Source organism: Anser brachyrhynchus, assembly GCF_964034855.1.
Source record: "Anser brachyrhynchus genome assembly, chromosome: 11".
Taxonomy (NCBI): Eukaryota; Metazoa; Chordata; class Aves; order Anseriformes; family Anatidae; genus Anser; species Anser brachyrhynchus.
In genome coordinates this window covers 2,739,202-2,764,133 of record NC_137706.1, presented here as the reverse complement: position 1 = coordinate 2,764,133, position 24,932 = coordinate 2,739,202, and the positions used below count along the sequence as shown (strand labels likewise).

The following is a 24,932-nucleotide window of genomic DNA, read 5'->3' as shown; positions in this document are numbered from 1 at the left end:
GTGCTGCTGGCTGCGGCAGTGTCTGTGTCGGGGCCCTAATCCTGCACCACTCCTGAGCAGGAACAACGGTGAGCGCTGAATTTCTGCAGACCTTTAGGAATTAGGTAACTTCCTTCAGGTACGAGGCTCTGCCAAAGGTCCCTGGCATCTGTGGTGTTGGTGCTGATTCATGAGCCTTGCATTAACTGATTGTCACCCTCATGCTGCCACTGGTAAAAAGGGAGACAATAAAACCCTCCCCGATGAGAAAGCACTGCCATTTCTGTTCAAACAAGGCACTGCCGTGGCAATTTTAGCCCAGCGTTTTTTGGGACGCTGTAGCCAAAAAGGAGAGCACCAGCCCTTCACTCTGCAGCCGTCATGGTGGTGCTCCCCGAGCTGGCCGGCAGCTGGCCCCCAGGGCTGCGGGCGGCTCCAACCGCGGCTGGGCTCTGCAGGATGCTGGGCATGTTTGTGGTGGAGATGGGGACATGCAAGCTCCGGAAAGAGAAAACTCATCACACTTGTTCTCTAGAACAGTTTCTACAGATGCGTGTCCCACACTGCTCTCCAGGCCCAGCTCCCTGTGTATTTGGTCTCCCTTCAGGAGCACGTCTGCTCCCTTTCCCGGTCCTCCTGCAAGCACAGCAGTGCTGTAGCTTCATGGGGCTCCACGGTGGAGGAAACATTTTTATCTCAACAGCCGGTGACCCGGGAGGTTTATATATATGGGAGGACACTAACCTTTGGTCTAAATATTTCATCCTTGTTCTCAGCTCGAAGAGGGATTTTCATTTTCCTCTAAGCATCTGTGAAGTACTTCTTGGCCATTTTAGAGTCCTTCACATATGGGACTTGAAAAGACACTTTCTTTTCTGTCGGTAGTATTTCAGATGCTTTTAAACAAGCAGTAACATAAGACGATGTCTTGCTTGTGTCTTTTTTAATTACATCAGCCTGTGGATGAAGCGCATGGCCAGCAAGGCCCAGCCTGCCTCCTAGGTGAGTGCCCTCCTCTCTCAGCAAGATGGCCGGGCTCACGACTGCTCTCTCTGCCTCCAGGGACCCTCCAAATTGCATTTCTCAACAGGAGGGGTGAAGAACGATTTCTCCCTGGCCTCCCCATGAGCTTTTCCCCTGGAAGAGCACAGTTCAGTGCCCACACCAGCCCCGTACACAAGCCTCTCAGGCAGAAAAGGAGAAACCTAGGTTTCCCTCTGTCTTAACCGTGGGGTTTCTCACAAAAAAAAATAATAATTAAAAAAAAAAAAAAAGGCAGCAGCTCTTACCCCAGCTGTGTGAAAGAGAAGTAGAGACAAGAGAGTGCAAGCAAAGTTCAGCAGACACAGGAACATCCCTTTCTGGGACCCCAGAGGTACCAACCCTCTGAGCCCGTTTGTGTTGCAGGAGCCTCTGGCAGTGAGGAGCTCCAGCCCCTCGGGACTTTAATGTGGAAAATGAAGTTTAAGCACCCCTGAAATTAAAATGCAGCAAGGTGGTAATTCTGAGGGTTGTATTTTTGCAATCAGGAACCTGAATTTCACCTAAGCCTCTTTTTGGACCAGAACTTTGACATTTTCTACAAAACATTATACTAAAATTCATTTTGTTGGATTTGATAGAGTTTCCCCCTGATGTTCCACATGGAGTTTCTGAGAGCGTTGTTGTGTGGGAAGGGACAGAATCACATGCCCAAAACTTAAGCATATGCACAGATGCTCCTTTGAACCCGGGGGCTCAAAACGTGTCATGAAACTTCTGGGTGTCGTGCAGTCCTTGCTCCATCTACTCATTTTGCTCGTTGTTTTCCTTCTCCTTTAAAACTGCAGCATAACCCACCACTTTCCGAGCCATCGCTGTGTCCCATGCAGGACCGCCGTGGCCTCCCACGGGCAGCAAGCAGGAGGACAGGGCACAGGGGCAGGGCGCTGCGCCCGCCGGCCACCGCCGTGCTCTGGCCCAGGCCGCAGGGTCTCCCCAACGCGTCCCAGGGTGGCAGGGCTGGCGGCAGCCGCTGGGCCAAACACTGATTTCATGAGGGATTTATTGGAAACAAGACTTCAGATTGAATTATGGTGTAATTATGAACTGTTTTTGTGTGTGCTACAAGACTGGGCAGCTTGCCACCGGGCACAAGCTGCTGTGCATCAAGCAACCGCGGGAGAACCTGCCAGTGCTGCCAGCCCTCCCTCTCCCTCAATTAAACCCTCCTTCTGACTGCCAGTTACACAAATTAAACTGTTTTAGCCTCATTTACAATATCATAAGTGAAGAGCGACAGGCTGAAACCATCAAACACCCTCTGCTTTCAGCAGTCTTACTCCTGCAATGACCATATGCTTGCGCACAGTTGTCTTTCTCAGCTGATCTGATACAGAATTAATTGACGCTCAGATTTTAGCCTTAACATACCAGCTGTTAGCTGTAAAACAACAATCAGGGCAACTCTTTAATCAGAAAATGTACTAGCTTACCTTACCAGTCTCGTATTTTTGACTGCTCTGAGTGATGCCTTACGTTCACATGATCCAGTCACAATTTTAGACAAAGTTGAAATACTGCTAAGTGCACCATTTAAAAAACACATCCCCCCTCTGTTTCTCCTTGGCTGGATGCTGTCTGGCAGTTGGCAGAGAGACAGAGGTGGAGCTGGAAGATAAAGCATAAGTCACAAGGCAAAGGATGGGGCGGTCAGCGGGGGAAACCCTGCCATGGCCCACACTGGTCCTGGCTTCTGCCAACAGGAGCCCTCCAGCCCCGTATTTCCACGAATATTTGGGAACCCTCCTCAGACAGACTTTCAGCTGGTATAATTGAGCACGAGTGATTTCCCCCAGCTGGAATGCTGGGCTTGGGTTTGGCAAATATATTTAACAAAGAATGACGGCTCTTAAAAAGCAATCGTGTCACAGGATAAACTAAGCTGCAAGGGCATAAATTGGATGGGGAAATAGGTTTTTGCAGTACTTGGACATCTCACGTGAGCAGCTGATTTCTAAATTCAGATACCTAAGTCTCAGTGTATTTAGGAACATGATATTTCTTCTTTAGAAACATGATCTTTCTTCTCGCCTTTTCTTTTTGCTGATCTTTCATCCTGCTTAGAATTATATTTTTTCCTTGAGTTCTAATAAAATGAGTTAAATAATTAATGCCACAATCCAATAACTGATTATAGATTTTTTTTCAAAATTGCATGTAGCACTGTTCACATACTAAATCTTTTTGATTAATGATTTTTAAGGAAGGCTTGTTACATCCATAATGTAAAAAAAAGTACAGAGATGTAAGCTACTGAAGTAAAATTCTAAATTCCTTTTATGAACAGTAATTTATTTTATAAACTTGATTCCTGATGTGTAGATAGGAAATATTACCAAGGAAAAATATTCTAAAGAAGCTGCAAATAGAAGCCTCCTCTTCCATACCCCCCTGAAATCTAGTTTATGTCCATAGGTGAATTGCTGCTGTGAAGCTACTGCAATTTGACTTTGTACAAAAAGGGTCATTGAACAGAAGGTCAGGCAGCTGGCCATTTCCATTTCAAAGATGCTATCAAAAGGGCAAGAGGCAGTTCATCCAGCAGCCCTTTAGCAAACAAGATTTTCCCCTTTTTCATTTATGATATTTTTTATGCTAAAATAGTTTATAGGCTACTGAGAGAAGGTCCTTGATTCATTTTCTTCGGAAGGAAAGTGGACTAAGTGGAGCTTGGAAAGGACTTTGGTTCAAGAAATCAGAGGAGCTTTTGAGTAATGAGGAGCCATTTGGTGTCCACTTATCAAGAGCCTGGCAGTAAGGCAATAAATCATTACAGGGACTCTCCGCTTCAGCTGAAGACAATTGGAAAAGGTAGCTCTTTTATTACAAATTATGGCTTATCGCCTCCTTAATGGCAGGCCTCAGCTTTACGAATACTTGAGCTTATTAATCAAGATAAACCAAACAAGTTTGGAAAAGTTTGGGGATCTTGCACGCCAATGTGCTGTCACGGAGCAAAGCCCGGTGCGAGGTTCACAGCGCTGCCTGACAGCCGGAGGCACCATCCATCCCGCCCGCCGGCTGCTGACAGCTCGATGATACTGCTTCTTCTGGGATTAGGGAATTGCTTCTCGCCAATGAGCGACATTACAGCACTTTAAAACTAGGCTCTTCCTCCCCTAGTATTTAGTGGACTTGCATAGAGGCAAATGCAGTGCCCGAGGTTCTGGCCGATGCCGTGCCTGGGCTGGTGACCCCTGTGAAAGTGTCCCAGCTCACCAAGGGGCCAGGAGCTTAGCTGCGCTCTTTGAGAGAAAGAATGAAGAATGTATTTATTTTCAGGGAAAAAAAAAAAAAAAAGCTTAAAGCAACTTAGGTTCCACGCTCTACTCTCCGTACCACTCTGCTCCTCATCCCAGAGTGCTTTCACACTGCAACTTCATGGAGCTGGTCCCACAGTTAAGGTGGGGAAGAAGTTTCAGACCTGATGGAGCAAAGCGCTCATGGGCAGGAGGCACAGACACCCAACTCCACCACCCAGCCGCAGAAGAAGCAAAATACAAATATTGCAATTTCTGTACAGCAAATGAAACAACCTTTCTGTAGGAAGCACAGAATTTTACGCTTCAGTAACTCATTAATTATCAAAGGAACGAATGAACAATGATTTATAGGGCAAATTTTGAAAGTGGGTCCCCACTGCAAACAGACTCCTGACCCGTGTTTGGGCTTGTACCTGCAAAACAACTGATAATGGCCCAAAACTCCAGTGAATCTCTGGTCATCCTCCCAGCCCTCGCCATGTCAGAGATAACAGGGTGAGCTCATGGCTTCCTCGCCAGTGCAAATATTTTCAGAGGCATGTCAGTGAAAGTTCAAAATATGTCACTCTAAAATGTTTCTACAAGTGGAGCTGAAAACCTGTCGATATATCTGTGCTATACCGATACATCCTGATAATAAGAATGCTTCGTCACAGCAGGTCAATATTAATTGGAATAAATCAACCCGTTGCCAATGTGGAAATGGAGGTGTCCGTTACCTGAAATTGGAAGAGCTGTATATTCAATTATAAAAACTAACAAGCGAAGGCTGTAGCTACTATATAATGCCCTCACTCCGCTGACCTGATGGAGCTGCACCAGCGTACACCAGGTAAGTCTGTGCAGCGGGCAAAGCAGTGCCCTGGCACACTGCTGAGGAGGTGGCACCTGCCCCCGCTGGGTCTCCAGCAGCACGGAATGGTCAGTGGTGTTTTTGGGAAGCCCTCCCATGGGTGCAAGGGAGCACGAGAGCCCCCAGGGGCAGCACACAATGGGAAAAACCTGGTTCCCTGGGACAACTTCTCCCAGCTGCTTTCAGAGCATCATTGCCAGCACCTCCCGCCACTGCTGCCCTCCAGGCCCACCTCCAGCAGGGAGGTGCATCCATCCCTCGGCAGAGGGTGAATGGGATCCAGGATGTGGTAAGGGAGGGCTGGGAAAGACTGCACAGAGAGAAATGAGTAAATATTTTCTATTATCCCTCCACAGCTTTATCCCTGTTAACAATATTTATTGTGGAAAGTGAAGGTGAAGTATAGGATTTTAAATACAGCTGTTGCGAGTCATAATTCAGATAAGGAAATTTCAAACATGTTTGAAGCATAGCAGCAGCAATCAGCAGCATGGGGCCACTTGGAAATATGGCCATTAACAGTCTTCTGAACAACGTGAGGCAATTTGCCAGCTACATAAGAGCGAGACGAGTGCCACAGCCTGACATGTTTTCCAGCATGACCAGCGATGACTGTGTTCATGGTGCCCTTTGGAGAAGGAAGAGTGTTCCCGAGCAGCCAGGTTCTCCCATGCCGCTGCCTCCAAGGGCTGTGAAGGAGAGGAGAGGGGATGGAGGAGGGAGCACGGAGCCGGGGCAGCGCTGCCCCCCCGCAGGTACCCCTGCCCTGCGCCGCTAATGATGCTGCTCCGCTCCTGGGCAGCAGCAGCAGCTGATGCTGCTATTGTTTCTTTGACAATAATACAGATTTTAGGCTTACTGGTCACGGAGACATTTTTCTTCCTCTCTTCCTATTGCAGCATAAGCCACTTTGGCACCCCAGGGACAGGCTTAGGCACAGCTCTGCAGCGGGCTTGGTGCCGCGGCGCTGAACCTCTGACCCCTGGCACTGCTGCAGACACGCGAGTAAATGCAGAGAGACTGGAGATAACTTGGGGCTCTATGTTTGCTGCTCACTGCCTCTGCTTCAGCATCACGACTACACCTTGTGCCTTTAGACGGCTCCATTTCCACTTGCCAGGAGGGGAATAAAGAACAATGTCAAGCTCTGCAAATGTAGCTAGAGCTTGGGGTGCTGTTTCCCCCGGTGGGGTGAAGAGTAGAGCTCCTCTGGGATCGTTTCATGGCAATTATAAAATGAACCTTGGAAAAAAAAAAAAAGAAAAAAAAAATTGAAAACAGCTCAGCAGCTCTCATTTGGCTTTGTAAGAGCTGGAAATCCTCCTTTGGTGTTTCAGAGGGGCCTCCAGGCATCCCCAGGCTGTGACCCATTACGGTAAGGGACATGTGCTTGGCATTTAGGTTATCCACCATCTCTACCAGATTTGAAGGTACTGCGAAAATCCGACTATCACCTTTAAGGCTTAATAATGTTTTCCCCTTAAAGTTCACCCATGGTTTTTGTAACCATCAGAGTCAAGGGGATTTTTGTCGGCTGGACCGCACTTATGTAAAAATACTACTGAAGAGGCAATCATTTTGAGGTTTTGTATTTAAAAAGTGTAAAACAAAAAGACCTTCCTTCCTACAAAGCAATAACGTGTCAGAGAACTGTAGTCCAAGGATCTATACCAAAAACCTGCAAAGGGAAAAGCTAACAAGAGGCTGTAAGAAAAGGTCGATGAAGCTGTACAAAAGGGTAAATATTCTGATGGTTTCCCCTCTCAAATGCATTGATATTAGGTTCAGAAAGAATTCTCCAGGTATGTCTGCTGCTCAGAGTTTTCCAAGAAAATACTGCTTATCCCTGCTTTTAATCCAATGTAACACCACTGGCTGAAGCTCTGAGCAGTTTCTGAAACTTACCTAAAATTTTCTATCTTTTGCAGTGTGAATTCATTCAGCTGCAGAGCTGGAACAATTGCTATTTCATTACATAAAATGAGAACATTAAACCTGACAGCAATTCCAGAGCATAACATTTCAGGGGAGCCGTGGAAGTGGTGGAGCAGCTATCTTCGACCTTTGGTCCATCATAAATGGGGAAAGAGATGTTTGTCTGAAAGGGAGAAATTCACCGTGCTTCTGGAGGCAGCTGCTGCTTTTATTCCCACAGCAGCCTCCTGCTCTGCTGTGCTCCTCCAGCATTCTCTTTTGGGGCTCCCACAGCCGACAAGGAGGTACACCAAGCGGTATATGGGTGGACGGGACGACTTGAGGCAGAAATGCCAACATAGGTCTGTGCCAAGCCTTGTGAGGGAGGCAGGTGGGAAGAGCTCTACCCTGAACAGTCTTACTGGGTGTATTACATATACAGGCCACCCTGGTCCTCTCCTCATTCGCTCTCCAAAATGCCCAACTTTTCCCATCTGACTGCAGCGTTTTCATTCACAGCTTCAGAGCTGGTAGGGATACATTTTTCTTGGGTGCTGCACGAGCACCTTCTCAACGTGCTCGCTACTGTCTCGTGTTGCTGTCAGAGCTGTGGTGCTCCTGTCTCTCCCTATGAGCACGCTGTGGTTTAAGGCCCTTTTAAAGCCCAGCGGCCTGAGCCTGGCAGCAGAGGTGGCTTCCTGCTAGGGGTGATGGGTCCCACTCTCCATCTGCTGAGCCTGCAAGCAAAGATAATCCCCTGCCCGTCACAGCGTCCGACCTGCCCTGTGCCCCGAGGGGAATCGCGCAAAGCACACAGGACTGCGGGCAGCGGTGTGCCCTTGTCACCTGCAGGAGAAAGCCAGGGAAACGAGTTAAAATGGATTTAAGGCCGGCTTTTGCTTTGGAGGAGCTGTGGCCTAGTGTCTTGTCTTCATGCAGATTCTGTCAGCTTTGAAACAGTTGAGTTTGGACCCTTCCTAATAACACATCTAATATTTCATGCAGTGCTAATGACAGATGTAATATCACACTTAAAATAAATAATTGGCACTTTTAAAAGCACTAAGTTATTTCAACTGTGTTCTTATGGCTCAGGTATTTCTATGGAATAGTCATATTTTCTTCTGACACCTTTACAAGTTGGGTTCAAAATGTATCACTACGAAATATGGTCAGATGCATTAAAATTATAATTAAAAAATTGCTTTTCACCCTGACATGAAAAATTTAAAGCTGGTACCAAGGAACAAAGTACTTTAACCTACTGGATAAAAGGAAAGCAATGTATTATTTTAAAAGTGAATTATTCTTCAAGAGTTTATTTTATAACGGTATAATGACTTTTGTGGATCCTAAAACAGCAATATTAATCCTCGCAGTTAATTAGCTCTTAGGGGGAATTTTGCTCACCCGTGCTGTGAGTTATGACTGCCCGTTTCAGGGTTCACGGTGAGGGCATCAGAGGAGGAGCAGCACCCCAAAACCGGCAAGAAGCCCCTGGCTGCCTTGGCCACAGTGCCGGGGCCAGTGCAGGGACCCCCGCGCACCGCTGCTCGCAGGGCTGCCGTGCCCCGAGCAGTGCGGTGCCCCTGCTGCCCGCCCCACGTCCCGGGCTCCCCTTTCCCGGCTTTGGGTAACCCCCTTTGGAGAGCTGTGGTCGGAACCACCTAAAATGTGTGAAGCTGGGATTTTTTTTTTCTTTCCATTATCACCTACTAAAGAATAAGAAAAGGGATTTTGCTCAGAAAAAGGTTGCACTGAAAGGTTCACTGTGAGGGATGCGGTGGGGGAGATAGGGGCTCCTCTGCACACCCCTGTGGGCAGAAAGGGCTCTCGGGGAGAGCCGGCCGCAGCCCAGAGAATGCAGAAAGCCAGAAGAGGGTGCTACGATATCTAATTATCCAGAGAGCTTATTTAAATAACTTTGTTTAAATATTTCTCTGTCAGGGCCGGGAAGCCCTCCTTCCATCACGCAAACAGCCCAGTGGCCGAAATTCAGCACCTCGGGGCCAGTCGGCGCAGCGCTGTGGTGTGCTGCTGGGCTAGTGCGGTTCGGCTGGGAGACCGAGTCCAAGGAGCAGAAAATGCAGGATACAGTTATCATGCAGAGAGTTTTTGCATACCTAGACAATACCTCCCTCGGCCCCGTCACTTCCCAGAGCAGCCGCTGCCTGCTCTGTGTGGGTCGTACTCGTCACAGCATCAGTGGCCTCAGCGTTTGGAGGCGATGTTGAAGGGGAGGCAGGGGACCATTGCCTCACTGCTCTATTTTTGCCTGTCATGGAGCATTATCTCCAGGTAATTATTCTTCAGACTAGCAGAGCAGTTGCAGAAATGCTGCGGTGTACTGGCCGCAGTCCAGATAATAACAGAGATGGCTGCTTTGCATCTCATGATCCATTTTAACTCATCTAATTTAAAACTTTACCTGACCGAGAGTGCCATAAAATGTACTCATAAGACATGTTGCTCATTACTCGGGAAAGTGCCAAATACAGGAGGGTGGGACAATCCCCTTTGCAGATCAGGAATTGTCTGTCCCTGCTGCCCACCAAGAGAGTGCAAGAAAGGACAAGCAGCCCCGGCTCCAGTGCTGACATGACACAAAAGCCAAAGTCAGATGCTTTTATAAATAGTTTGCGTAGGTGCAGGCTTCATGTTTCTCCCCCTCAGGACGCTGCAGAAAAAGCTGTAGTCCATCGAGCATCTCTGCACTAGGCGTCTGCACTGTGCAGTCAGTCTATCAGCAGGAATTTGGGAAATAAGCACTGATTTATCCCAATTGCCACTGATGCGAGTAAGTAACCATAAAGTGCTGGGAGAGCCACCAGTGCTTCAAAAAGCGCACGGAGAAGCTCTAGCTGCCTGTCCTCAGGGGCTTTGCCACACGGGCAGATAAAACAAGCCAGGCACAAGATGTACCCTAATATTGTTTTCATGCCAGAAGCCTCTGCGCAGTAATTACAGCGATGCCTCGAAGTGTCATAATTATCCGGAGCTGTCAGCATTTCCATTGCCCTCCCTCTGAGCACGGTGCGAGGCTCGGTGCCTGCAGCTGCGGCGGGCGGGAGGCTGCGGGCAGTGCGGCTGCGTGGCCCCGCTCGTTGGTTCGGCCGCGCGGGCTCTCTCCAGCCACCTCGCTCCCCCCAACGCACCTGTTACAGAGCCGCTCCAAGTTGTATTTTAATGTTACACTCGGTTCTTGCAGGCCTTAGGACGAATTATAGCCAGGAAAGGCATTTCCAGAGGACCCCTGTATGATGCTTAGAACACCACGAAATTAAATCTCATGTGCTGCTCCTGGGGGCACAAAGCTCCCTTCACATGGCAGAGTGGCACCTGATGTTGCTGGGAAATGTTTTTAAAGCTTCTAGGTGCTTTTTTCCCACCCTTTTGCAAAGTTTTCCAGATTAGAATTTTTAAGAGCAAATGTAAAGAAAATCAGCAAATATTTTTTTCCTGCTTTCTGTCAGAAAGTTTTATTACTGACACACACGAACTCTTTATAGGAAAAAGATGTTGCCGGGCTCAGTATGACCTGCTCTCCCACCCTCTGACCCGGCACAAGATTTGGTTTTCTTCCAAAGGTGGAAATCTTCTATTATCATATTCCAGAGATAATGCTAGTAATGAAAAGGGTCATTTGAACACAGGACGCTATGCAATGTCTTTATGCCAAAGGTATATAAGAAGAAGATTTGGGGATGCAGGTGAAAACAAAGTGGCTTTCCTTGTAGGACATTGTGTTTCTATTCCCATTCTGTTACAGCTCACACTCGAATAAACGTGATCTGATCCATACTACCTTATGAGGCTAGTGTTTTAAACCATATGTTAAAATAGACTTATAGGACTCAAACCCATGAAAGAAAAAAAAACTGATTTCTGGTTCTTGCTGTGTTTGTTCTTCCCATGTGTCTAAATACAGCTTTCTTTCCATGGCAAATTGCACAGATAGATAGCAAAGCTAATCACTAGGAGAAAATGAGTCAAGATATTAAATATTCTAGGGCAATATGTGGCAAATGAGATGCTGTTGAAGCTAGCAACTGTATTAAATACCATGGAGACAAACAGAAACTGCAGACCCTTTTCCTTTCTGATCCACAGGGGAGACGAGCAGGGCACAGACCTGGGCAGCCTGTCCTGCTGCACCCAGAGCATCGCACGAGCTCCCAGGCTCCACCACCGTGGTGGGGACCTACTGCCGTCCAAGGGGGCCTGCGCTCGTTCCTTCGGTAAGCCCAGAGATAACATGGAAATTAAGGGCTGGTGCCTGCTTCTCCAGGCACCGCGGGGGAACGGAGAGGCAGAGCCATCCTGCAAGTGTCCGTTTCAGCTCAGCCTAATTGGCTATGGCCTTTCAGTCAGGCACCTCATGAAGATACTCAGGAGTGTGCCTGCTGCTCTTCTGCATGGGCAAACAGGAGATGATTTGAGCCACAGGTTAAGAAGGGATGGGCCACCCTCCTGCCATAATCAGCCCTCATCAATCACCACATTCAGCATGGACACGGAAGGGCTGGAGTGCAGCTAACAAGACTTTGTCAGTTAAAAGCCGGAGCGGAGGGTATCACAAGTGTTAAAACACTCAATTTACTATAGGTGAAGGTAAAGCAATCTGTATCCCCATTGCTGGAGTCAGCTGAGGCGCGCCTGTTGCTGACAAATGTGGATGGACAGATATGTAAAGATGATGCGTCATGAGCTCTGCTGATGAGTTTACAGCAGAAGCCTCTGAATTCACATCAAATGTGTCAAAGGGTGACAGAACTACATCACACAAACTCTGGCAGTTTAATTTGGTGTCAGCTATTAGTGTTGACTTTCAGCACTATTGCCGCTCAGTGTTTCTGCCAGCAAGGTGACATAGCCTCACAGATTGCTAAATTTCTTTGTTGTAAGAAATGGGGTTTGCTCACTGCACAGTAGTCCTCTAACAGAGGAAATCCAGAAGGTCGGAAAACTATTTTTCCAGGCTGCAGCACTTCATTTTGTGACCTAGACTTTTCATTACATTATTATTGGTTAAGTATTTGATTGTGTCACTACACAAAAAATGTCTGTGTCTGGTTTTTTTGTTGTTGTTGTTTTTGTTAATAATCGCAGCTGTTTGGAAAGGTCCTGTTTGTGTTAGGGGCTCTGCTCAGCCTTGCTGCAATTTAGCAAATATACTGAAGGATTGTGGAAGTGAAGTCTTGAAGAACTGAATTTTCCATTCCAATCATTTTTGCTCATCAGATGAATGCTTTGAAGATGGTTTGGGGGACTGGCAATAGATCCAGAATGTAAACATTGCAGTCTCCCCGTTCTCTATCCCTTCTTCTTTATTATACTCTCCCCTTTCTCTTATTTATTTCTTATTTCTTATCTGTTTTTGCTGAGCTTTGCAAATGGTTGAAAAAATGAGGAACAAAGCAGGGTAAAAGGGAGGTGAAGTGGGAATACTGTAGAACAAATAATCTACACTACTTGAAAACAGAAAAGGTTTTAGGGGACACATATCCAAATCCAAAACATTTCAAAATTGATTACATAAAGCAATTTCCTTCATCAGCAAAGCAGGGTGGGCATAAAAGAACAATCACGTCTTCCAGAAAGACTTAGGATGGTTGGTACCAAGGTGCAGCTCTCTCGAAACATGCAGCGTTAGCACACGAAGGTGAACACTGCTATACCCCAGCACTGCTCCAGGAGCCCCTGCCCGGCTCACACTCACCGGGGGAGGCTGTTTGATTGGCACACAATAAAAATACCTGGCAGGGCTTTCAGAGACGTTTTTGGAAAGCGCTCCTCGCTTGTGTATTACCAAGTACCCTGCAAAAGCAGCCGTTTCAGCAGGAGTTGCAGACAGCCCAGCTCAGCCTGGCTCTGAGGAGAGTCGCAGGTAACTGAGAGCATCCAGACCAGGAGGAGGAAGAGACCAAGGTCTGGGGTGTTGCTGAGGTTAAATGAAGCTTGCACCTGAACAAGACCCAGCATTGAAATATGCACAGGTTAATACGAACTTCAGAAGATGTAGCCACTGTTTCTCATGGCAACCACAAAACGGGATCTCCAGATGTCTCCTTCGCATGAACTCAGGTAAGAGGATGTGAAACGACAGAAGTCTGAGATCACACCTGCAGGGATCAGCAAGACATCTGCAAGGCAAAGACCGTGTCCATACCACCTCTCCAGCCCGCAGAGGAAGAACTCAGGTTCTTTAACGCAGGCTGTGAAGGCAGGGGGCATCGGCGGGCCTCCTGCATGTGCTGCAGCTGAAACGGGGAGGAGTAAGTCCGAATATCAATACCGTCACAATCAGTCAGACCCAGACCCAAGCCACTCTTTCATGTGTGATTTCCGAGAGTGATTTTACTTTCAAATCACCTCAGCTTTTCACTTACAAGCAGCAGCTTGCTCAAGCACAGCGAAGCTGGCAGCAGCCACTCACGGATACAGGGGCTCGTGACAAAGCCCGGCGAGCCCTAGGCAGGAGCGCAGCCTTCTGCTGGGCCCACGCCGGGGGCGGCTGTGGTGCTCCCGAAGCTGGGGGTGAGAAAATACAGCTCCAGTTGCAATGAGATTTTTTAATATATACTCTCTATCATTCACCAGCGCAGGTTTAAGCAGCACATAAGCCACTTTGACACAGCAATACATCACTCAAAAACAAAACCTGTGCACTCTGCACCAGGCATGGGCGGACGGATAGCTCATCAGAGGAAGAGACTCTTTCATCAGCTGCCTTTCACTGGGTGATGACAATAATCATTTCAACATAGAGTACACAACCTAGAGTGATGAAGGCAGCAGAACACATCTGGCCTGATCTCTTTAATACCAAATATTTTAAAAACCTGAGAACATTTGTCGGTGTGGTTCAACACAATGCCTAAGCCATAGGAGAAAAGGTTACATTTATTAAAAGAAGAGCCAAGAAGAAGGAAGACAGACTGCCTGTGGTAGGAAAAAGTGGCTTGTGCTGCATCCAGCTCAGACCGTGCTAGTAAGTCCACACTGGGGATGTGTGATGGTGAAAAAAAAATATATATATATATATCTTTTAGCATCTGATCCAAAACTGACTGTAGTCAATGCAAAGCTTCCACGTATTTCTATAAGCTTTGGCTCAGTACACTGTAGTTACAGCAGCCAACTGCTGTTCTGCACAGCAATATCCAGCCCTGAGACTGTGCTTGTCCTCAGGATGCAGCAAAACCCTGTAGCAATGTGGTCCAGAATCATTACCACAATTACTGAGCAAGAAATGGGTACGGAGCAGAGAACTTGCTTGACCAAGGTCACCCAGAAGACTCATGACAGAGCCACGTCTGGAAACAGGAAAACCCTGAGCCCTTGGGTAGCATCCAAGTGCCTTTGGGTTGGTTCCAGACACAGAGCAAGCTGCCAGGTCCAGAGGGGCTCTGCCAAGCATCATGTTTCTTGCCAGTAGCTCCCAGGTCCCATACGTGTGCAACTCCAAGCCAGAATGGCACATGGATACCTCCCAGCCGCATCCTCAGTAGACAGTTTTGGTGTAGGCCTCAGGGACGGTTTCCTGCCTTTTCCCTACATCCAAACTGCACACAGGAGAAGGGCTAAAGACATCATCCGTCTTCTGTGCTAGCTAGCCTGGGATTATGGCAGAAAAGGCTACATGATGGGGCACAGAGGCATGAGCTTTCTGTGCCACCCAGACAATGAAATGCAGGAGAAAACAGCCCGCCATGAGATCAGTCCTTAATCTCTGAAGGGTGCACGTGTACTCATACAGCTGCTGGGATGGATTTCTCCTTCATGGGATGCACAACCTAGTGTCCCACAGAAGCTTATTTGCATTCCAGTTAATTGGCAATGGGTATCATTCAGGGTCTTGATGACCTTCTGGCAAACAGGAGAACCTCAGCACGTCTACAGAAAAAGCACTAAAATAGAGCAAAATGATGTCTTTGAGTTTCTCCAAGGATTTTTTTCACAGCGTCATCTACAGACCTGTTCTCTGCCTAGCAGTGAGAGGTTTTCATTTTCTGTATTCACCGTAAAGCTTTTACTAAAAAATCCTCTGTTAAAACGTCTCCTAAAAGCACAGTTAAAAATGGATTGAAAATGAATTAGTGTATTTACATGCTGGTCAGAAAAAAAAAATAATAGACCGAGAAGGGCATAATAAACAAGACAATACGAAGAAACAAAGCTAATTGCCAGCCTGGGAGAGGCAGGCGGCACATTCCTAGTAAGCTGTCTGTGTTAAACCCTCTGGATCAAAAAGTGATTAATCCTACAGACAAATGTAGCCTTGATGGTAGAGGTACACAAAATCCCCTAAACAGAGTGATGTGGTGTTACACTTACCGCGCTGAAGGCCACAATTAAGGGGCCTTTAGCTCAGCCTTTCCCACCATGATCCCCACGTTCTCGGACAGGTACAGCTTCTCCTCAGCCTGCAAGCAGCACGGGTCTCCCTCCAAGAAACCCCCATGCCAAAGCAGGGAGGGGAAGGGAAGCAGTGCTGGGAGAGTTTCTATAGCCTCATTTCTACCCAGAATCACAGAATTTTAACCGCACGTTTCTCACTCAAAAGGGCCACATGCCCATGGTGCGACGGGAGCAGGCAGTGCCTGCTGGCACCGGGGCAGTTCCCCTGGGGGGGCTCAGCCTGGCCCCCACCACGGGCTGGAGGGAGGGATCCCCAGCTCGGCTCTAGCAGCAGTGCTTGGGAAGCCTGAATTAACCAGGACTTCATTTTCTGTGTTACGTCTGGCTCTTTATTACGGTCTCGTGTTACCTTGCGCTCAGCTCTAATCATCAAATTATGCTAAGCAAAAATGTTTTCTACAGCACACTTCTGATCTCTGGCTTTAATTCAATTATCTCCAAGGCTCTCTCCATAAACACTCTCTCTCTCGTTTGTGCTTTTGCACGCTCCTGGCTAATACCGGCAGGCTGCTGCCTGCAGCCCCGCAGTGCCCAGAGGGCTGGTTTGGGGACAGCATCTGTCCCCAGCTCTGCAGCTCTGCTGGGCATGGGCTCCCCACCTTCCCTGCTGCCAGCCTGTGCCTGGGAACACCTCCCAGAGGCAAAATGTGGCTTGGCCCACCAACAGCAGGTTTTCTGCAAAAATGTGTATGAAGACGAAAACATTTTTGATGCTTTTTAACTTTTTTGTGTGTTTTTGTAAGATGATAGCTACCTCCTGAAAAGTACACTTTGGGAATCAAAAGATGTTAGGTTAAATGCGGTTGGAAAATAAGAAACTTTCCTAATTATTTACACATTTAAATGAAAATCTGTATTTAGTAGAAAAATAAGGTATTTTCTGGAAAACAGTCTTTTTAAACAAAGAACAGCTATTTCCCTCCTTAAAAAATACTGAGTTTTGTGACTGGCTCTGCTTTTTGTTTTTACTCAATGCATCTCTTTTCTAGTTTATTAAGCATTGTGTTAAGTGAATCCTTTTAGACTCATCAGTACATCACTGGTACAATGCACTAAAAGGCTTTAGAAAACACATCACACTAAAAAAATGGGTGCTAGAAAACGCTCTAGGCACTACATGGCAAAACACAGGCCTGAAAGTCCTGATCAGAAACAGCCCTCAGTTCAAGCTGCTGTCACCTTGCCCAGCGCCGGCCTCCTGGCTCTGGCCCCCCACCCGAAGTGGGCACAGCTCACTGATGGAAAACTTAAACCCACTGGTAGGAAAATTCAAGTGGAAGTTATGGGGCCATGCTAGGGCTGCTCAGAAATATGGGGCTTGTATATCCGAACAGCCACAAAAATGGGTCAGATCAGTCCCGTGTACCCAGTGCCATGGTTGGGGGCTTAACCAGGGTGAAACAAATGCGTCGCTCAGAGGTTACACTCCATTTGCCAACTGAAACCAGGATCCTCCTTGGTCTGTGTGGTGTAAGACCCTGAACTTTCCTGCAGCGCTGTGCTGCTTCACATCCCAAACACTGCTAATCTACTGAAGCAACTGGAAAAGACGGTGGCTCCCAGGGGAGGAGGGCAGGCAGTGAATACCTCCCTGACCCCTACAGTTGCTCATTTTATGCCGTGAAACATGAAATTTGATTACTCTTATCATTAGCTTAGCTCACATAGCTACAAATGTTATTAGTAGCCATAAAATTATCAAGGCCCTTTTAAAATCCATTTTTAAAGAGTGTGTGACATGTATTAGCAGATCTGAAATCCTGATTTCAAATACCCTCACTCAAACATCAGAAACAAAATGTGGAGCTAAGCAACAGTGACAGGGCTCGAGAAGCACTAATGAAGAGTGGTGCCATTGCCTAAGAGAAACATTACACATTATTAACACATTAGCCCACTAAGGCACTGTGCCAGCTGTAATAAGCAACCAATTTGGCATGCTAACTTAGATACACAGGACCATTCAGAAAACCTTCCTCCATTTTTTTCCTCCCTGGTGGACAAACACATGGTGCAACCTGTTTCCTTGCCGCTAATGCCCAGAAAATCACCGCTTAGCTGTGTCCTAATTCCTGCACACGGCTGGTCACTACGTTGTTAGTACTTTGACACCGATCCTTCTGATGCAAGGTCCAGTTCACAAATTGGCTACATATATTACCCGTGCATGGGAGTGTGGGAGGGATAAATCATATTCATTATTCACATTCATGAAATTCCAAACACATGGGAAGTACTGATGGTGTCCTTGGGGAACTAGAAACAGCTTGTCAGAGATATCCAAGTAAAAGGGGTGCAAAATCAATTATGAAAGGAGGTGTTTCCTGCTCTAACAAGCTAATTACTGTACATCAAGTCACAAAGGGAAAACTGATGCTTTTTATTTTTTTAATGGAGGTGCTGTCAGATTAAATCAACTAGGAAGGACCACTGAGTTTAATGTATTCCCTCAGCTGATGCTTGCTTTAACACATTTACATATGCAAACACGTTAATATTCTGTCTGAAGCCATGAAATAAGACTGACAGGGCAGAACCTGACAAAATGCTTGTGTGACCCTGCTCCTGCGGCTTATTTACAGCGTTTACAAGTGCCGGTAACTCCAGCTCAGACTGAGCGTGATTGCTTGGGAGTCACTACAGTGAAAGCAGGAGCATCTCAGCAGGGAAATGACACATCCCTACCGCTGGAAGGATCCATTTTAGGAGGCAAACCAAACGTATAAATTGCTAATGAACTATCCCTTCCTGTCCAGCACAGCCAGCAGAACCGCAGATGGCTGGTTCCCCCGGGAGGTGCAGTAGGTGACGCTGGGTACTTGTTAGATGCCCCCAGGTTGTCAGCCAGGAGCACACTGCTGTGTCGGGCTGCCTCTGGCAAGTGAGAGCTGCTCCCTCGGCCAGCACATGCCCAGAAGGGCTCCCCGGCTCATCTCAGGGCTCCTGCCCCAGTGCTTGCCCAGAACAAACGTGATGCTTTGCTGCTTCCTCCTATATCCATCTGTCCAGACCCCTCTGTGTTTCCTTACACACCCACAAGCCTCTGAAAGCCAGCAGTCAGCAAAAGCTCCCGGTGCCTGCAAGCCTTTGCATCAGGAACGGATGCTCACCTGTGTTAGGGGTCGAGGCACTAATGTTTCCATTCACTGCTCTCCGAAAGATTAATTGTTTTCATGCAACCATCTGAACCGGAGGCCAGGGGTTACACCCTGCCCACAGCGATACTGTGTACGAGCAAATACCCAGAGAGCAGCGTGCAGATGAAGGCTTGTACCTCTCCGGCATCCAGCTGCCTCCCTTATGTGATGCTTCCCACAGCCCTGGGCAGGATGGCAGGGAGGTTTGCATTGCCTGGCATGCCCAAGAGCCCCGCACTGTGCTCAGCACAGAGTGGGTCAAGAAAAGCCCACATCGCCCTACGGGACAGACAGCCAACCCTGATCTTGGGCCTCAATCACTCAGAAAGCAGCTTCAGTGCTTTGGCTGGGCTCTCCAAAGCTGGTGGACAAGCCCACCGTGAACAAGCAACATGAAAGGGGACGGCCCAGGCTGCGCAATGTGCCCGCTGCCGCTCACTGACCGGCACTCGCAGGCTCCGTGTGATAGCTGCACCCAGCTGTGCCAATCCGCTCCCACCTCAGAGCTGACTGTAGCTGAAAGACAGATGACCTGTTATATACTCTCTTACGTTTAACCATTTCCACATGATCAGAGTGTTTCTGGGGTATAGATAATAGGTCCAGTCTTGAAGTCTTTATCAGGGCCAGGTTGTCACTGGTCCCTGCAACACCAGGTGTATGGGGGAAGATTAGAAGGAGCAGTCAGATTTCCATTTGTTCAGAGCAAAGACAGGAGAAATTTCTGTGCTTGGAGGTGGTAACAAGCTGCTTTCCACTGTACTCTTAAAGATCTTAAGCATCTCTCGCTGTACCCCATCCACCTGCAGAGCAAGTCAGGAGAGAAGGCTGCATGGCCCAGATGTTGTTGCAGCTTAGGCGCTCTCACATTGCTCCTTCTGAAGAACGCAGTCAAGCTCTCTGCTGTTCTGTATTCAAGCAAAACTCCCAGTCTAGCTCCGCGTAAGCGCAAAGGGAGTAAAGATTCAAAACGTGGTCTGAGATGGGTCAAACATCTGTTTGTTTGCCTGTTGTCTTCTCTCCTACTGAGTAAGCATGGGCAACACTAAGGAAACCATGTCATTCATAAAGTGGATTGATGTCCTTGGAGCTGTTCAGCTCCTTCTTGAGGAAAATGCACAACCTGTGTCTTACACTCAGATGGATTCACTCACTTGTGGAATTTATCCCTTGATACCATTGTCTGACACAGGCTTTCCTTCACACACATCTGCAGACAGCAATTTCCTATTACAGATGCTGCCCATCACCTCCATGTTCCCTTCTTCCACTCACAAGGAAGTCAGATGTGGGCACTTCAGAGCAATCTGGGCAGCCAAGGGAGCCCGGCCAGGACTGGCCTGTGGTTCAGCACAGCCCAGAGGACATTTCTTGTGGACAGGGCTGTGTCCAACCAGCAATGCCAGCCAGCGTGCTGTGAGCACTGCAGAGCCCTTTTCTCCAGCCTCCATTTCCTTGGTGCTCCTGCAGTGCCCAGCACAGACAGAAATAGGCAGTGATGTTAATGGGGATGGGCAGTCCTCGCAGTGAGCTGGGATGGCTGAAATCCCCAACAGTGCCGCCCAGGACAGCCCGTATGCTTGCAGGCAGGTGAGAGCCAATGTTGTCAGATGCACTGTACAAGGGCAAGTGGGAAAAGGGAAAATAAAGAGAAGCTGAGCTGATGGGCATTTCAATCCCTGCCTTGCTGGGCAATGTCCACTTGCTCCTCCACGGCCAAAGCAGATGAGCTGGGCCTCCGGCAGCTCTCTGAAAAGCCTGTGTTGGCCCTGCACACTAAGATGCACTCTCCTGTGAAGTCCATCCTCTCAATAAAGGAGAAAATGGAGAAAATGGAGACATCTGCTGGGAAGCTGTCAGGTTTATTAGATACATGCGGGCTTGGGGACGGAGCAGCGGTAGGATCTCAAGGAATCTGAGCTCAAAGAAATAAAGGCAACTTCAAAAGGCACAAGCAGACTAGAAGAATCACTTAACAAAAATATTTTTTTGCTGGCAATACAATTGAAAACACCTGAGAATCAAATCAGGATTCAGCCTATCCCCCTGCCTGGAATTGCAGCTGCTATCGATTCTGGGCACTAGATCTTAGGCGAGCTCCTCCGTAAACTCCTGACACCAGCCATTACAAGCGATCCCAGATGTGGAAGGATTTATGGGATCCCCACACTTTAAAATATGCACAGATTAGAGACCTTGCTAATTCCAAAGCTGGAGGGTGCCCACACCCCTCTGCTCCCCCCAGCACCAGGGTGAGGGCAGCAGTGCCACCGGCTGGGCACCGTGGTGCTGCGGCACCTCCTGGACTGCCCCAGAGTGTCCACAGAAGGGGACTGGGAAAAACAAGCCTATAAACGTGATATTGCAATCCATGTGAAATGACTGAGCATCTCCGGCAGGAAAGCTGGTGCCATTTACACAGCACCTGCAGTTGATAGTCCTTACCCAGAAGAGCTCTTTCTCCTGACTTGAAGTACCTCGCCATGGCACAGAGGAAGGATGGGCTCCCCTTCATCACACGCTGGAGGAGCCCAGGTGCTGGAACGGTGCCGTAACCCGCCAGAGCTCCCCCATGCCCTGCATCAGCACTTTTGGCCTTTCCTTTCAACTTCCTTCTGCAGCTCCTGATACCGTGGCAGAAAGGGGGAGACTGAGAGATAGGAATGGACAATTGTGGAAGAGAAAAACTGGAATTTGTGCCTTTGCAAAGTACAAAATAACGTGAGAATCAAAGCTGTCAGTTTTCTCAGGCAATTAGAAGAGCTGGGTAAGAAATACTGCAGCAACCTGGACCTCCCAGCCCAGTGCCCCCAGTACCAGTGAAGCAATTTGCATTGACTCCCGTTGACATGAGATCAGCCCCTTCACGCTGCAAGAATAAATGAGGCCATTTGCAGTGGCAAATCCCAGCTCAGCCGCATCCACAGAAGGCGACTTTTCTTCTGTGGCAGAAGGTAGCGGCGTTTCTCCTCACCGTGCATCTGCGTGAGCACTACTGCAAACAGCAAGGTCACTGCAGGCAGGTCGATGCCATATAATTTCCTTGTTATTTGTCTATAACAAAACAGTAGTCTTTAAAGTAAAGAAAATAAAAGCTACCTGCTTGGAGAGCTGTGCGTGCAGCCAATTGGTGGGGTTTGATTTTGGACAATGAACACAGCAAAGCCCGCTTGTGATCACGAACGTCTCTGAATTGTCTGTGAGGCCTCAAAACTAAGGATCAATATGTTGTCTGTCATGGTAAACATTTTTAAAAGATTCCTGCTTCATAGTCCACAGAAGAATTTGATTTCCATGCCTATTGAATAATGATAGATTTTATGACAGCAAATGTAAGATCTATCATGTGACTGGGATTAACTTTTGCTGATAATCTAATATCTAACCCTATAGCAAAGTAACTACTGCTGCACCACTCCTTTCCAGCCTTTTCCTCTCCCTTTTGCTGGATCCTCCCTTTCCCCGTCACCTTGCCAGCCTGCTGCAACCTCATCCCAGACAAAGCAGAGAGAGCACAAAAATACCACCCCAGTCCCACACATTTAAAAAACAGGGGGCTGGGCGAGCAGCTGAACCCTGCAATTTGCAGCAGCATCCAGGGAATTATTTCCTGTGCTTCTGTGCATTTTAACATAGAGATCAACATCAAGCCCGCAGACGTGCTCAGGTGGTGGCACCCCACAGTTAACTCCACGCTGTCTCCACGCCAGGAGCCCCCTCCCACAGGCAGCACGGTGTGCCAGGACAGCGGCTGCCCCGCACTGCCCACCGAGCCAGGCACCAGGCCACCGGCCTCCTCCTCAGGGCAGGACAGTGCTTTTTGCTAGCAGGTGAGAGGCAGGGGCAGAATAAATAATAGATACCATAAGCTTCTCATTAACCAATTAACAGAGCTCGTAAACAGAAAGGCAGCTTCCCAAGGCCTGCTGCTTGGGGTGAGCGGCACAGCTGCCATATAAACACTTTACAACGCCCAGGCTGATCCCCTACTGAGCTGTTTGAAGCCCCAAACCCCTGCACCACTGTGAGTAAGGTTTCCTTTTGCTTCTACAGCCTTCTAAGCTGAATAGCTTGTAAAACTGTTACAGCCAAGGGAATCAAACAGCTGCTCAAACCCTTCAGAAACAGTAAAGCTCTGCAATCACCAGCGAACACTTGTGATGTGCCACCAGGCTGAAGGAGAAAACTGCTCCCCTTCAGCAGAGAACAATAAGTAAATCAACCAAGAAAGTGTACCAAACGTACCAAACGCTGATGTGATGAGAGGAGTGTAATCTGTCCTCAAAATGAAGGCCGTGGGGTCCTCTTGCTAGGTGCAGCCCGGGTATAGTGGTAAACACTGTGGGCTCACTCAAGGCAGGCCTGCTGCGGGGCCAGGGCCGGGCTGCTGACATTAGCACAGGGGGAACCAGCTCTCCGGCCTGCCCACCATCCTCCCGAGGCCTTGCCCTGCGCCTCTGAGGTCAGAAGGGTGGTAGGAACCAGTTCCCCTCGAAAACTCCTTCCTCCTTGCCTTGAGCCCAAGCCAGGAACCTTTCCCTTTCTGAACATAGGTGAGAACTGCTCCAGGCAGCTGAGTGGGCCTGGTGGTGGCTGAGGCGGCCAGGGACCCTCTTGGAAGCAGAGCCTGGTGCACGTCATATCTCTGCCTCTGTCCAGCCTCTTAGCACAGCGAAAATGAGGAGGCCTTCAGGGAGGCTCTCAGAAATTAGTCTGACGTGGTAAGCCCCCTCTTTTGGACCCACCCGGCTCCCCTGAGGAAGAATGGGACAGGAAAGGGAAGCTCAGATTGCCCCAGCCACTTCTGGGGTAAACATTTACTTTAGATCAAGTGGCACGTAAAGCAGAGAGGAGCTCTCTCTGGCTGGCTGCTAGGGCTGATAGTTAAATATTTATAATGTCCGAATTAGCATAGTGAAAGCTCAATTCATCAATTTGTTCTGCTCTGTCAGTAGGAAGGGGAGGGGTGGCACGGCTCCCCACAGGAGGGGCAGCAGGGGTGGGCAGCGTGGCTGCTGAGGCAAGGGGACTTGTTGCCCACTCCAGCAGGGCCGGGGCCGAGGCCGGCAGGGGGCAGAGCTGCGGGGACCCCTGTCCTGCCCCGGGGGCAGCCCCAGGCCTCCGGGGAAGCTGCGGGGAGCAGCCTGGCCAGGCCAGGGGTGCCGGGGTGGGTGCGGACTGCCCGGGAAGGGTTAAGGCTTTTCAGGCCAAAATCTCCCAACAGAAGGCAGGGTCAGCCTCGGAGCTGAAATCTAAGTGCTAATGACTGATGCCCTTCACCCCTCGGCTGCCTCCAAAGGCGAGTGCCCTGGATGAGCCGGGGCCGGAGAGCATTTAACATTTGAACTTCTTCCCGTCTGCGAGGCAGCAGGCCGTTGTGCGCGGGGTCGCTGACCCCCAGCCCTGCTCCCCCAGCCCCTCAGCTGCCTCCCGGCCCTAATTGAATGACAGATGGTCAGCGGCAGGAGAGGGCAGGAGCTGGGCCCCACGTCCCCGCCGCCGCTGCCCACGCACCCGCAGGCCCGCCTCACACCAGGGCCGCAGCCGCCCGCTGAGGGGACTGGGTGGGCGCAGGGTGCTTGGGTGCACCCCAGGGCCGGGCAGGACCTGGGGCAGCCCGAGCCCAGCACCCTGCCGGCCCTTCCCATCTCCCTGCCACACAACAAAGCATCGCTGAAATCACAGAACCCCAAGCGACATGGGGCCGCAAGGCCTCCCGCTCCTCCTGGCAGGGCTGGGGATGGGGAAGGCAAGGAGCTGGCTGCTCTGTGGGGCCTGGCGAGCTGCTGGGCCCCATGGGGCAGCCTGGGCAGGGGAGGCAGCACTGTGCCTGGCCCCTTCCTGCTCCCTTCCCCCTGGGGCAGCAGCTCAAGCTGCAGGGGTGACATGGAGGGGCACGGAGGGCAGGAGGATGTTGTGTCCAGGGTCAGGGACACCACAGGTGACAGGAGGGACTGGTGTGGCTGCAAAGGGGGCAGTGGGAATGGCTCTCGGTGAAGGGGGGGGCAGATCCTGCCCCGGCCTCCCTGCCTGCCACCCTGCCAGCTTCCCTGCAGACAAAGCCAGGGGCGGCCGGGGAGGGCCCTTGGGGGGCTGGGGCTGTGCGAGCGCAGCCCCCGCTGCAGCCCGCTGTCCCTTTAACAGAGAGCCGTGATTCCCACAATTACTGGGATTACAAGGAAAGGGTTATCGATTTGCAGCCTGCACTGTGTGATCAGCGCCCGGGCGGCCCTCCCGGCCCACCTCTCCTACTGTAAGCACGAAACCATTTATAAATGTTTTATTTCACTGATCGCCTCACCCTTGCTGCATAATAATAACCCT

General features: G+C 49.2%; 1 long non-coding RNA gene across 2 annotated transcripts; it reads right to left on the bottom strand.

Annotated features, from left to right (window-relative positions):
- Window positions 1-20,607: 20,607 nt before the first annotated feature.
- LOC308200815 lies at window positions 20,608-22,461 on the bottom strand. 2 transcript variants are annotated; one of them, XR_013955835.1, is made up of 3 exons: window positions 22,078-22,461; window positions 21,708-21,906; window positions 20,608-21,589 (listed from the first exon to the last, which is right to left on the bottom strand). It is a non-coding gene; the product is annotated as an uncharacterized lncRNA (long non-coding RNA). The 2 variants fall into 2 exon arrangements; XR_013955836.1 differs by having other exon boundaries at window positions 22,378-22,429.
- Between the last annotated feature and the right edge of the window lie 2,471 nt (window positions 22,462-24,932).